Source organism: Aquarana catesbeiana, linkage group LG02, assembly GCF_042186555.1.
Source record: "Aquarana catesbeiana isolate 2022-GZ linkage group LG02, ASM4218655v1, whole genome shotgun sequence".
In the NCBI taxonomy this organism is placed as follows: Eukaryota; Metazoa; Chordata; class Amphibia; order Anura; family Ranidae; genus Aquarana; species Aquarana catesbeiana.
In genome coordinates this window covers 702807774-702813335 of record NC_133325.1, presented here as the reverse complement: position 1 = coordinate 702813335, position 5562 = coordinate 702807774, and the positions used below count along the sequence as shown (strand labels likewise).

General features: G+C 38.1%; 1 pseudogene; it reads right to left on the bottom strand.

Moving 5' to 3' along the window:
• Positions 1-255: 255 nt before the first annotated feature.
• On the bottom strand, positions 256-1634 carry LOC141127667 (posterior protein-like; annotated as a pseudogene).
• Between the last annotated feature and the right edge of the window lie 3928 nt (positions 1635-5562).

Below are 5562 nucleotides of genomic sequence, written 5' to 3'. Positions count from 1 at the left end.
ACAGTTATTACTCACAATTATCACAACAATTGACTTTTTAAGTCCCCCAAGTCTTTTCCTAATAATTGTATTGCTAGGGGATCAATTGCCATATTTTCCTATACTATGCATATAGTATTAGTAAACTTTGCCATATTACTCAGAAAAAATGGCAATGCATTTTGCGTCCAACTACATACAAGCTGTGTTTAGGGTGTGGGCTGTCATTTATTATCTCTTCTTCAGAACTGTGTGATCCGTCCTGGCTGTTATCTTTCATATCAGGCCGTAGGCTATGCTGTCCCTGTCCTGGGTGGGGGTTTTCATATCAGATACCTGTATTTCTGGGTTTTCGTGCTCCATGCTAGGAATGTTAGGAGCTTTACAAAATCTTTGTGCATGTCTATTCCATTTATAACCTCTGAACCCTCTCTGCCTTCCTGTACCTCTGCTTATTACAGGTACATCTGCCTTTGACCCATGCTCCCTATCACTAGACTCTTGACAGAAGTCTCACAGGATATTGACAAAATTTTGGTTGAACTTAGCATTCCTCAGAGCCATTCTAGTGGGATAGCTTACATACCACTTATTGGCCATTGAGTATATGAAACTTGCATCGTCCAACAATAAGTCAGGACAGTTGAACACTCCCATATACAATGCAAGATACTCACTGCAGAACAATATTGGGTCATCTCCTCTCCTAAATTTCATTTGTTGTAAATCACTCATAGCGCTATCACGACTGTCCACAATACGCTGCAACTCTTTCCTCCGCATTTCTGCATCTGCTAAGTTATCATTAACCTGTGCAGATAACTGGCCTGCCAAAGGTTCTGGTAGCCATGCTTTTAGAAGAGAGCATGCATCCTCATTACTCAAATGGAATTTAAGCACTAGAGCCTCAAATTTATTGGACGGACTCACTGGTGATTCCAGGGTAATAAATTCACACAGAATCTGACACAAAGTAAGTTTCTCTTGGATTGTAATCAAACTGTTATTCTGATTCGAAGCTATAGGTGCAATAGCTGACTGTCTTTCATCGCAGCCCTTCCCCTTATTGACTGTGCAGATATTGGCCAATTGACATGTTCCTGTGTGCTCATTGAGTGATAATATACATTGCTCTTTAGTAAGAAGCTGGGAGTCTGCATTTGCTAATTTTCTTCCTAAAGACATAACCAACTCTTCCATCTCTGACAACTTTATTCGCAATGACTCTAAAAATTTGCTCTTCATATCGCAGTCCATGTTGCACCTCTGAAGCTGTTCTTGTAGTTCACTGTTTCTTTCTGACAAATTGCCTGCAGTAGTCCACAATTCATACATCTCAATACTGGAGGCTGTTGCAACCTTTAGAAGGTTTTCAGAAATTTTCTATATGTCCTCCCCGAGACGTCTCCTCTCTGCTTCCCACTACCCCCCCCCCCCATTTGCTCAGATATAAATTTAATTCTGGGCAACACTCCAATTTCATTTGCCAACCTCTCTTTCTTCACATTCCTTGTTAGCTGTTTACCCAATGACCTGCTATTATGTTGCTGACACTGAGAAAATAGTACATTACACTGGCTTTTTAGAGGTTCATCTGCACATGAATGATAACTGGCAGAGGCATATTTTTTAACATATGTATACACAAGTTCCATTTCATAACTATACAATCCACACAATCCACAACTCTATTAGTACTAACGTTCCAACACTGCATTGAGCAACAAACCAAACTCAATTACCTTTAGCTCTTGCAACTCACAAATAAACACAAAAAAAACAAATCTCTCTTCTAGCATTGAATATTCTTCATTCATTACCATTTTTACCTGATATCATTCAAAGCAATTAAAACTTTTGCATATCCATAGAAAAGACACACCACACTTGCAGCCCTTCCGGTTTCTGTGGCATTATCAGCTGACTTTACAATGTCAGATTTATGGAAGTCTTGCTTCTCCTTATGGAACCGTGAAGATAAGCACTTCTGTCCTGTAGGTTTTATGCGGCTTTTAGGATTACCGCACACTTTCTGGGGTGCCAAATGTAAAATGTGCTCTGTTTGGGGTGTCTGGCTTCCAATAAAAGGATGACCAATTCTTAGAATAAGGGTTGGATTTACTTACAATAGGGATATCAATACATTACAGTTATAAATAAGGAGAGGGAAGATGGGGTAACAGGGGAAGAAAGGGATCTTACAGGTCTAACACTCACACACGCACATTCTCTCTGAATTTCTCAGGCCAGGATCATTTTTATCCAGACTTGAGACCCACACCCCTGCTGGGGGGGGGGGGGCGTTGGTCATCACGGCCATTGGATACACTTGAACCAAAGGTCATAAAAAGCTCGTTCCTCTCCCAGACTCAACTTCAGTTCCTTTGATCAGTTTATCATACTGCAATTCATTACCCTTCAGGCCCCATGCTGGCCAGGTGTGAGGGGGCAGTTGAATATCCTCAAGAGTCCCATTGGTTAGATAATAATGACATTATGCCTTGTTCCAGCCATGTTTACAGCAGGCTGGCTGTAAACACTGTAATTTGCTGCACATCAAAGTCCTTTCAAAGCTTTGTTGTACAAGACATATTGTTCTCATGTCCCATCTGCATTAATATCAATTTCTTCCAGTATTATACCATCTCTGTAGAATATCACCGTCCCAGATTCTCCAGCTAAAATGTGGAGAATCTGGGTGAGAAGCTACTGTAATGTGAGGAAGGAGACTTCTTTATTCCTAATATCAGCAATAGCAAGCTTAAAGATTGATACAAATAATAACTATATACATTTATGTGTGTATATATGTGTTTTATATATATAGTATATACAGTATATTTGTATGTATGTATTTTCTTTTAGGACCCATTCACATCTGAGCAATGCAGAATTGTTGGCAGAATTGCGCAATTCTTGCCACAATTCCACCTTGCTGTAAAATTGTGTCAAAATATGCAATGTGCTTTTGGGTGCCATTCATTGTTAATGGCACCCCAAATGCAGTTAGCAAACATGCATTTTGCCACACATTTTGTCGCCTGACAAATACACTACCAACGTACCAAAATGTGCATTAAAAAGTGCACAATGCTCCATGCCAAAAAATGTTCAATTTGGCTTTTTGGGCCTTTTTGTGCGCATTTTGGTACAGTTTTTGATGCACTTTTTGCTTTTTTTTTTCTTCAACACACATTCTGGCTTGTTTTTTACCTGCTTTTTTGTGTGCATTCTGGAAACACATGCAAAATGCATGATATGCTTGCGGTGCCATTAATTGTTAATGGCACAGCAAAAGTGGCTAGCAAATTTGCTGTTTGCCAAAATACGCATTAAAAAGCAAATCAAAATGCACGTTCAAAAAGTGTCAAACTACATGCTTAAAGAAGAGCCAAAATGTGTGTTACAAACCACACCAAAATGCGTGTTAAAATAACCTGTGCCAAAATGTGTGCTAAAGGGCTAAAATGTGTGTTTAAATAAGCGCCAAAATGCACAATAAAAAAGCTCACGGATAGATGCGCATTAAAAAAAATGGCATGTTAAAAAACTGCAAGATGCACGTAAATAATGAGTAATAAAAGGGCCAAAATACACATTTAAAAAATGTGCCAAAATGTGTGTAAAAAATGTGAGTTAAAAAAAGCACCAGTGCTTATTATTTTCATGTAATTACACAGCCTTTTTTACTTTGGTTTCACTTTTAAAACTCTGCTGCTCTGTAATCACACAGGTGTCTCAGGAGATCACAGGCAGCCCTCATCCTTCTACAAAGATCTCAGGTGTTCTCAGAGGAAAAACGTCTCCACTCTTCTCCTTCTGAGTAAATTATCTCTGTTTGAAGACCCTAGCAATACCTGTGGCTGAGAGAAATGCAATGGTCTGGCTGATTGCCATCTGGCTGTCTATGGCACTGATTCTCATATACTTGAAACAAGCACATAGATCAAGAAAGTCAGAAATCCTAGTCAGCATAGCCATTCCTGGTCAGCGGCTCAGCAGGTACTGAAGACAGTGTATTACCATTAAAGCCAGAAAACTAGATTTCAAAAGTGAAGATCAGCAATGGCAGCCTCCATATTATGTCAGTATTATTCTTTGCTGCAGCATCGCATGAAATTTACTGATAAGCAGGATTTTATGTATGCATGCATGCATTTTTAGAGTTCTGTTAATCTAGTAAAAAAAACATATGGAAGATATCTGTGATGTTCTCTATAGTAAATATTATACTTCCTTTTAATGCAGAAGCCCTTTTACTGGCTTTCTTTTTCCACCCACAAGTCATAAAATTTTCAGGTTGTCCGAGAAACCAGTTTTATTGTTTTTTATTCTCTGTTAAGCCACCCATATTTTTACTGTAGTTAGGGTATATACCAAATGACGTTAATATGAGAGAACATTGACAGCCAACAATATTTGGAAACTGGACATCTGGCAACAGTGTAAATGTAAACCAGCACTAATCAGTCTTCTTCAAGTTATATTAAAGTAGAAGAGGTAGTCTGAGTGTCTCTATGATGTAATGCACCTCATCCCGATAAAATTTTTGGATGTGGAGGAATGGGATTATAATGGTGCTATCAACAACTGAATCAAAGTATATTTAAAATTGTAATTACATTTATTAGTACAAGTAACATGTATCAAACAACAAACAGGATATAAAAATATTTGTTAAAATCAATAGCTGAGCATATATAGTATACAATGGGTTGCTGGTGATCCAGAGGAGAAGAGAAGAGTGGTCACAAAAGATTACTGATTCCCAACATGTTTCGCCAGTGATGGCTTCCTCAGGGGACAAATGTGAGACCACCACACTAGTAATCCAGCTCTAACAAAAAAGAAATAAAATAATTAAAATAACATAAATAAACATGAAAACGAAATTGACATGACCTCCAGCAAATGCACAACACATACCTCTATGCATCTGGAACTACGTATAGAAAAGGCTCTGTTGCTAATATGCCTCCCCCAAAAAAGGGGAAAGACAGGGGCAATGATCAAAAAAACCCCAACTAGCGGATGAAAAGGAGACCATGCACAAACGCAGGGGGTACAGAAAGGCCCAGCTGAAGAAAAGAGAAATTCAAAAATTCAAATAAATAATATATAAATGTAATCCAACCACAAACAAACAGATGTGGGTCCAGTGAAGTGACACTTTGAAAAAAAAAACTTACTATGCTAAAAGATGAAAAACACAAGACTTTAGGGGCGCCTTGGTATTGATGTGAATAGCTGGAAAAAACAACTGCTTGTCCCACTTCATAGACGTTCAACTTAATGAAACCGCCATTTAGAAAGGGGAAATTTGTGTGTTTACAATTTTGTTGCCCATAGTGAGTATAATCAGTAGTCCATAAAGGAGTTTTAAATGGACCAGTGTATATAACTATAACATGAGATATTTATGAAAAAGTGGCACATAGCTCCAAGTATATATGTCTATACATATGCACACCGTATTAACTTTAACTAAAGTGCAATCAAAAGCATCTCTTTTAAAATAATTCTCACAGAAAACTCCAGAGGTAAGTTATATCAATAGAACCAATGGGAAGCCAAAGTTACATG